The following is an 8,939-nucleotide window of genomic DNA, read 5'->3' on the forward strand; positions in this document are numbered from 1 at the left end:
TCTCTAGGGGACCTGATAGATGCGGCGCCCTGTTAAGTGTCTGAGAGGTTGATGAGCTTGTAGTGCGGTTGTGGTGCGTAATGTCCTGGCTGCTCTTCATGGGACGTACTAGGATGCTACCGGAGGTGAAGTAGTCCCCCGTGTACTACATAATAATAATCATCATCATCATCTCTTGTGCCAGTTGCAGAATTGCTGATCATCAGTCTCTTTAATGTATTGCTCAAAAAGTCTCAACACTTACAGGATATGGTGCAGGCAATTAAACTGCTTTCATGCGATGCAGCGCCAACAGGGTGCCAGCGATATGGACGGAACGTGCACGTGAAATAACACACTAACTGTAATGTGTTTATTTACCTGAGCAATATTTCTCTCGGACTGTTGATCTGAGATTGGAAATACGTTTTTTTTCTCTTGGCAATTCTATGAGACTTCAATGGAAGCCGTTCGCACGGAATCTGGCTCAGAATAGAGGATGCTGCGATTTTCCCCATGCAAGCATAAATTCGCAATTGATTTCCGCTCATTGGGATGGAAACCCGCTTTTACATTGCATGCTATGGAAGTATTTGCTGCAGAATCCGGAGGCGGACGCCCACTCCAGATTCCGCAATGCAAGTCCGTCCGTGTGCATTGGGCCCAACGTGGATCTTAAAGGGGTTGTCCCGCGCCGAAACGGGGTTTTTTTTTTTTTAAACCCCCCCCCCCGTTCGGCGCGAGACAACCCCGATGCAGGGGTTAAAAAAACCACCCGCACAGCGCTTACCTGAATCCCGGCGGTCCAGCGTCTTCATACTCACCTGCTGAAGATGGCCGCCGGGATCCTCTGTCTTCATGGACCGCAGGGCTTCTGTGCGGTCCATTGCCGATTCCAGCCTCCTGATTGCCTGGAATCGGCACGTGACGGGGCGGAGCTACACGGAGCTACACGGAGCCCCATAGAGAAGAGGAGAAGACCCGGACTGCGCAAGCGCGGCTAATTTGGCCATCGGAGGGCGAAAATTAGTCGGCACCATGGGAACGAGGACGCTAGCAACGGAGCAGGTAAGTAAAAAACTTTTTATAACTTCTGTATGGCTCATAATTAATGCACAATGTACATTACAAAGTGCATTATTATGGCCATACAGAAGTGTATAGACCCACTTGCTGCCGCGGGACAACCCCTTTAAATCTGCTGTATGTGAGATTATGCTACAGATTGGTTGTGGATAGGTTTCAAATTCTCTCCATTGTGTTCAATGAGGAAGTCATAATCCACAAGAAATGCTGCTTCTTTTACTGTGGATTATCGATGGATTCACATTGAAATCTGTAGATGGGAAATTCTTTAAAATGTAAGCTGCAAATTAAGAAGTTTTTAAAAATATAGAAGGCATCTGACTCCAAATGTCTCCTGCAGCAGGACCACGACCTCAAACATCCAGCCAATGTCATTAATAACCATCTTCAGTGTAAAGAAGAACAGGGAGTCCTGGAAGTGATGATACAGCCCCACAGAGCCCTGATCTCTACACCATTCAGTCTGTCTGGGACTACATGAAGAGACAGAAGGATTTGAGTGAGCCTACATCCACAGAAGATCTATGGTTAGTTCTCCAAGATGTTTGGAACAACCTCCCTGCCAAGTTCTTTCAAAAACTGTGTGCAAGTATACCTACAAAAACTGATGCTATATGGAAGACAAAGGGTGGTTTCACATGGGCGATAAAACGCGTGATTTTCGCGCAATGCGAGAGTAAAAACGCAGAATTATGAAACCAATGATTTTCTACAGGAGATGTTTTCACTTATGTGAAGTTGAGAGAAAAAAAATTTGTGACGTCATTTTTTTTTTCAGCGTTTTTTTTTTTTTTCCTTATGGAGCCTCCTTTTTTATCACATTGCAAAGCACAAACTTGCGATTTTCATGTGATGTGTTTTTAACATTAGGAAGTCGTATTGACTTTCACGCTAAAAATATATATCACAACGAAATTGCGCCAAAAAAGTGCAAGAAAATAGAAAGTGGCAGCAATGTTTTTTTGTGAGGTAAAAAAAACAAAAAACAGAGCGCATGCTCAAAAATTGCAGGAAAAAAAAAGTCTGCATGAAACCACCCAAGAAGATGGTCCCACCAAATACTGATTTATTGTCCATTTCCCTTTTGTTCATTGACATTTCTATTTTTGAAAGCATTCTTAGGCCGGACTCACACGGGCGGATTCTGATTGCGGAATCAGTGATCGCCCTCCGCATAGAGGATCCACGGCAAAACGCAGACATTGAAAAGGATGTAAATTTGCTTTTTCATTCACACTCGCAGATGCAAATTGCATATTCCACGAGCGGAAAAAAAAATTAAACTAAATTTAATAAAAAAAATAAATTTGTAGCATGCTCTATTTTGCAACAAATTTGCTTGGACGACCTCCACTGAAGTCAATGTAAGCGTCTGACTCACAGCCCTCATGCATTGTGTATGGGCTGCGGATACCCATGTCATTGCTAAGCGACGGTGCAGGTAATACAAATATTGAAAAAGAAAAACTACTGCGCATGACTGATGGCGAGCGGTTGTGGTAATCCGCAGTACAAGAAGATAAGGTATGTGAGGTCGGAGGCTGGGCTCTCAGATGGAATCCGGTCCACCTCTGTGAGCCCGGCCTTAGGCCGCCTGTCCATGGGCGAGGCGGGATATCACTAGCGATATTCTGCCGCCTCGGAGCAGGGGAGAGAACTGACAGATACACTCACCGCGGAGACTCGCGGCAAATCGCAGCATGCCGCAATCAGAGCCCAGCGAGCGGAGAATCGCTATGATAGTAAAGGGCAGGGGCATGGAAAAGGAGCTGCCATGTTTGTCAGGCCGGCTTCACATCGGCCTTGGAGCTTCTGTCTCAGAGCCGTCTGAAAACACTTGAAGAAAAAGCGCTGCATGCAACGCTTATCCTTCTGTCTAAAAGCCGGGCGGAAACCAAACAAACCCCATTATAGTCAATGGGGTCTGTCCAGTGTGGTTTGGTTCCATACAGAGCGGTTCAGCTGCTCCCCGAACGGCGCAAGAAAGCGTAACCCTGAGCGCGCCGGACAGACCTACCCCTACTGCATGTGTACTAATGGGTTCTATATAGTAAGAACAGATTCTATATGAGCGCCAGAGTAGGGATTCCCCTCTACGTAGCACAACTAGGTATGATCCCTGTGGTACCAGCATGGGCTCCACCAGTACTTTACACAACTCTGGCTGCCACTAGGCATTGAGCACCCATGCAAAGCCACAATCAAGCACAATGAGGCCATAATCACATATGCACTGGAGGCTCCATTCCAAGCCTGCCGCACAGATCTGGCATAAATCCCAGCTAAATTAATACATTTTAATGATGTTTGCCCACATGGAGCAGAAAATATCCGCTGTGTAATAATGGTGTTTGTGGAGTGGGTTTTAACGTTGCAGAAAAGCAGTGTAGAAGTTGCTTTTTGCACATTTCCGCAGCAGAATTAAACAGAGGAACATAGTAACAGAGGGAAATCAGCATAAACAATGGAAATAAGATAAACACACCATTAGCCGAGGAAACCGCCATGAAATCTGCAACAGACCGCAACTTCATGTCTTGCGGTACATCCACTGCCCTGTGGAGATGCTGCAGCGCAGCCGTCCCATGTGAGCACAGCCTACATGGATGTGGGTGACGAAATCCTGCCGGCTTCACCCTGGCACAGCCTGGATCTAAGACTATGTACTGACCCAGTCCAATGGGGATGCCATTACCTCTGCTGTATAAGGACTGAGAACAGGTCCAGGCTACAAATACATGTAGTGGCGGGCAGTGACATCGCCATACCATTACATTAAATAACGCCGTTACCCTCCTGCAGGGACAGTCACACGTGTAGTAACCCTATTACAGCACATACTATGGACGGCTGCCAGGCACAGATCGCATTACTTGGCCACTTATGGGCAGAATTGTATTCAGACACAGGGCTAATAACAGGCAGCCGTGTGCGACGCCATGACTTCATACACAGGAAGGGTGTCTATAGTGTCTCTCGCTGGACTCCATCTTACGGTTATATTTCCGTAATCCCACACCTTGTACTAATAGAACCTTCACGCCTCTGACTTGGAGTTATATGGTTAACAATCATCTACAGTTACTGTAACACTACAACTCCCAGCACACCTCGCTAACCACAAGAGGTTGTGGCGTTATCAGAGCCGGCGGCATTGAGATCGTAAAGAGATGGCGAGAGATTCGTGCGCTGCTGGATGGACGAATATGAACCCCATTCTTTTCAATGTGGTAATTAGCATCAGTGGGTTTTTGTTCTGCATCGCGGTGCAGGAAAAAAAAATTAATCGTGGAACGTCGCAGCTTTGGGCGTTCCTTCGAAATGCATTGCCCACTGCTTTCAATGGGGCCAGCAAAAGCACCGCATGCCAGGCGCACGCAAGTGTGATGCATTAAAAACAAGGATCTCTACTGCATCCACGGGGAAATCACAAGTTTCCAAGTGAAATATGAGGCCGAGTTTAACTCGTCTTTCTCTGCACTACAACAGCAGTGAGGGGCCTGTTCACAAGAGCTTACAGTCTATGAGGAAATAGATTGTAATAGGTGACTAGCAGATTGCTGGGGGTCCTACCATAGGGGCGCCCACCGACCAGGAGAATGGAGGTCATGGAGGTCCCCGTATGCATGAAGCGACATCACATGGTAATGCAGGATTGCAAAGAGCGGTGGGGTCCCATGAGATGGGTAGTGGTGGTGTGGAGGGGGGGTGAATGTATTTGCGCATGCAATACACAGAGAATACAGACCATTGATTTCAATGGGTTAGTTCACATTTCTGCCTTTTGCACGCACATTTCGGTTGCACAAAGTCGTGCCATGCTCTATTTTTCTGCGCATGCAATACGCTTCACATCCATGGCTAAACACATTGACCAGCGCAAAATCGGGCTGATTTCCTCAGCCCAATATGGCACTTGCCGGTGTGAATGCAGCCCCAATCATGTCACGGTAGTCACAGGAGCATTTTTTCTGTGTGTTTTCACGATTAAAATACCAAAATTATATTTTCTTCATTTTTGCACAATAAACTATTTTTTTTTTGCATCATTGAATTCAAAGTCCCCTAATTTTATTTTTCCACTGACAGAGAACTTACTTTGGTGTAACAAGCTGTGATTTTAGTGGTAACATCTTGGGGTACATACAGGTTTATCATCACTTCTAGAGCATTTTTTTGGAAGGTGAAAGGAACAACAATCATTTTTAGGGGTTTTTTTTTACCTGTGCGGGGTAAATTGTGAATTCAATTTTTTCTACAGGTTATGGGCGCCTTCAGACGACTGTATATCGGCTGGGTGCCTATATACGGCGTCCCTCTCTGCAGGGGGAGGAGGCTGGAAGAGTCGGGAGTAGTGCACTGAGCTCCTGCCCCCTCTCTGCCCCTCGGCACTATCTGCAATGAGAGGGGGCAAGACGGGGCAGAGCTAACTTCCACAACTTAGCTCCGCCCCACCCCTCCCATTGCAAATAGTGCCATGGGGCGGAAGCTCAATGCACTGAGCTCCCGCCCCCTCTCTGCAATGAGGGGCGGAGCTCCCACCTCTTCTAGCCTCCTCCCCTCCTCCCCCTGCAGAGATGGACGCCATAAATCGGCACCTGGCCGATATACAGTCGTCTGAAGGCACCCTATTACAGACGTGGCGATACTACCAAAAATGTACTTTAAGTGGGCAAAAAAGTTTTTTTAACCTATTTTTTATGCCTCTCTAGGGAACTTGAACCTGTGATCGCTATGATAATACATTGCAGTACATTTTTATTGCATTGTGTTATCGCTATTTGTAGCGCTCATATGCCATGGCAACCAATTAGCCCTCCAAGATGACATCACAGAGGCCACAGACTCTCTTTGTAAACTTTGCAGCATGTTGGGGATCAAGAGCAGGGAGAGATGTTCTCACCGATCCCCGTTGCTGCAACAAGAGGGATGTTATCAGTCACAGCCGGCTCCCACAGCAAGTGACATAGGCATAGGCCACGCATAGGACATAAATTTATGCCCTGCTGTATTAAGTACCAGGCAGCAAGGACGTAAACTTACATCTTGTGCCGTTAGGTGGTTACAGCTGCTCTCGCACAGGATCACAATAGGGCCTTGCACACCTGCGCTCGAATGCAGCGTTTTCGTGCTTTTTAACGCACCTCGTCACTCATCACAAATGATGGGGTGCATTAAAAAGCGCTGTGAACGCTGTGACATGCGTTCGGAAACAGCAGTAAAAATCATGGCAAAATGCTGGATCAAAATTGTGGTGTTGTGGCTCAGCAAACCGTCTTGCCACGGCATGTATGGGTGAGCCGGACCACCTGTGCAACCGGATTGGGCTGCAGGTACTGCTTAAGGCCTCATGTCCACGGGGAAAATAAGATCCGCTGCAGATTCTCCATGGAGAATCTGCAGCGGGTCCCTCCTGCCCCGCGGACATGAGCGCCGAAAATAAGAATTTAAAAGCATTTACCTATCTGGCGCGGGCGGGGAAGGTCAGCTGTTCCTCACGGCCGGATCTTCATTTTCGGCCGGCGGATGAATTCCTGACGCCGGCGGCACGTCGCCGACGTGCCGCGCGCATGCGCCGGGCACATCCGCCGAGCCGAAGCAAGGAAGATGCGGCCGTGAGGAAGAGGAGACCTTCCCGGTCCGCTACGGATGGTAAATACGTTAAATTCCTATTTTAGGTCTCCCGCGGATCCGGACGGCTTCCATAGGCTTCAATAGAAGCCCACGGGAGCCGTCCCCGCGGGAGACCCGCACGAAAATGGAGCATGGTCCAGATTTTTCCATGCTCCATTTTTTTTTAAATCCCTTTTATTGACGATCCGCGGGTATTTATCTACCCGCGGGTGGTCAATGCATCCCTATGGGGTGCGGATCCGCGCGCGGGAGATCCGCTGCGGATCCTAAATCTCATTTTGCTCGTGGACATGAGCCCTAAGGGCTGCCTGACACCGATGCATGTACAGCTACAAAATCTGCGTGCCGAATGCACAGCCAGCAAATAGAATCCACTGAATTAATGGGTTCCATCACAGGTTTTTCTTTTCCCCACTTGCATTTCGAGTGATGCGGTGGGGGAAAAATTAAAAAAAAAGTAAATAAAAACTGCTTACTTGTATGACCCCATTCACAAGAATGGGGTTTATATTTGCGTACCTCACGCAATTTTCACGGCTGTGTGAAAGCTACCTTATCGCTGCGTTTAAACGCCCATGTGAATGCGAAGCACGGAACGAGAAGGGAGCGATTCTCAGCAATGATCTGCCAGTCTAAACAGGCGGCACGAGTGCCAATGAGTTAGCGGCGACGTCACTCGCTCGTTCAAACGACAGTCGGCTCCTCTAAAAGGGCGTTCGGGTCTGTACTTTTTTTGAGCAGTACCACATCGCGGTACAAGCTGTACTTTTTGGTGGCTTTCTCCCTTGTGTGTTCTATGAGTCACCGCCCGGTTTGGAGCGGCGGCCACGATTTGGCGGCTTCTTCTGGCTTTTTTGAATGATCTCCTTTATGGAATGCCTATTAAAAGGTACATAAATCACCACCCAGACACGCGGCTGGGCTTCGTTCAGAAGTTGGTTTTTTGCTCTCTGAGTTTTGTAAAGATTTTTTTCTAAAGTTTGCGCTATGGAGTTAGACAGATCTGCGGCAAAAACACGCGGACGCACGCTCTAAACCGCTTGAAAAAGGCTTAAGAATAAGCCGAAACGCGTTGCAATTAACTAGAGTTTATACAGAAGCATCTCCTTGCACCCATCTTTATCTTCACCTGGATATGAGGGGTGCCATGGGAAGGGCACCCCCAATCAAGTAAGATCTTGAGAATTTTAATCCGTATGGTATTGACGGAGCGCTGAGGATTGATTGCATTGCTCTAAACCGCCCGCCGCTACAGAACGTATTAGCGCACGAACCAGGTTGGGTTTTTTCTGGATCATTCAAACCCCACACTATTGCACGCTAGTTTAAAAAAAAATGTAAAAAGCGAAGACAGGACTTGGGCAGGCGCCGTCCAACGTGGCACGGACCATTGGAATAACATTTTCATTTCGTCACGATTTTCGCGGCTGCATAGGAGGACTAACCCCCCCCCTCCCAGCAGATCTGCACCGACGGTGTGCCCTGTCTTTTTCCTATCGAGGTCTATGGAACCGCCTGAACATAAATGTCACCCCTGCCTATTGCCCGGGCAACTGGGGCAAAAAAAAAAAAAGACCTAAAAAAAAATAATGCACCTAGTGAAGAAGGAAAAAAAAGTCAGACAAAAGTTTATAGTGTTTCCTACTGACCGCCGCTAACATCTGGCCGCAGGGCTTCTCTTAGCAAAGACGTCCGGTAAACCGCAATATTCCGGCACAGATCAGTATAGGGCGGGCTGCTCGTTACAAAAAAACGGAGCGGCTACCAAAAACCTCACCTTTAGCAGTAAAATAAAGTCATAGAAAGTTTCTTATTGCAATCCCCACCAGCCGCTGCACAGTCGCCACACTCCTGCACTCACTAGCCACGGGCACTTACCTCCACGTCCCGCAGCAGACAGTGTGCTCCAGCCGGAGGAGAGGACGGAGTGAGCAGAGCCCGGGGCTGGGTGCGGCTACAGACACATCCCCAGCGCGCAGGGACCGGAGACAAGCACACGTCACACACACAGCGCAGAGCGGCGGCCGTTACCTCAGCAGCTGCACGCCTGCCTGCACTTCACCACTGTCCCTACTGGGCTGCTCAGGAAGGCGGCTGCTTGTGAGGAGCAGAGGGATTCCTCATGGAAGCAGCCCCTGCACTGTGCCCTGACTGGGGCTGCGGCTCCCCATCACTGCCCCTCCAGCTGTTGTCAGACCCTACAATGTCATGGCATGCTCCAAATTAACCACAATGGGTGA

At 48.3% G+C, this 8,939-nt stretch overlaps 1 protein-coding gene across 1 annotated transcript in view; it reads right to left on the reverse strand.

Moving 5' to 3' along the window:
• The window catches only part of MYADM (myeloid associated differentiation marker), a 28,399-nt gene extending 19,730 nt beyond the window's left edge, over positions 1 to 8,669 (reverse strand). Inside the window, exon 1 of the mRNA XM_066607723.1 lies at positions 8,578 to 8,669. The gene's annotated coding sequence lies outside the window, so the exon portion shown is untranslated. The remainder of the gene's footprint in view (positions 1 to 8,577) is intronic.
• Between the last annotated feature and the right edge of the window lie 270 nt (positions 8,670 to 8,939).

Source organism: Eleutherodactylus coqui, chromosome 6 (genome assembly GCF_035609145.1).
Source record: "Eleutherodactylus coqui strain aEleCoq1 chromosome 6, aEleCoq1.hap1, whole genome shotgun sequence".
NCBI lineage: Eukaryota > Metazoa > Chordata > Amphibia > Anura > Eleutherodactylidae > Eleutherodactylus > Eleutherodactylus coqui.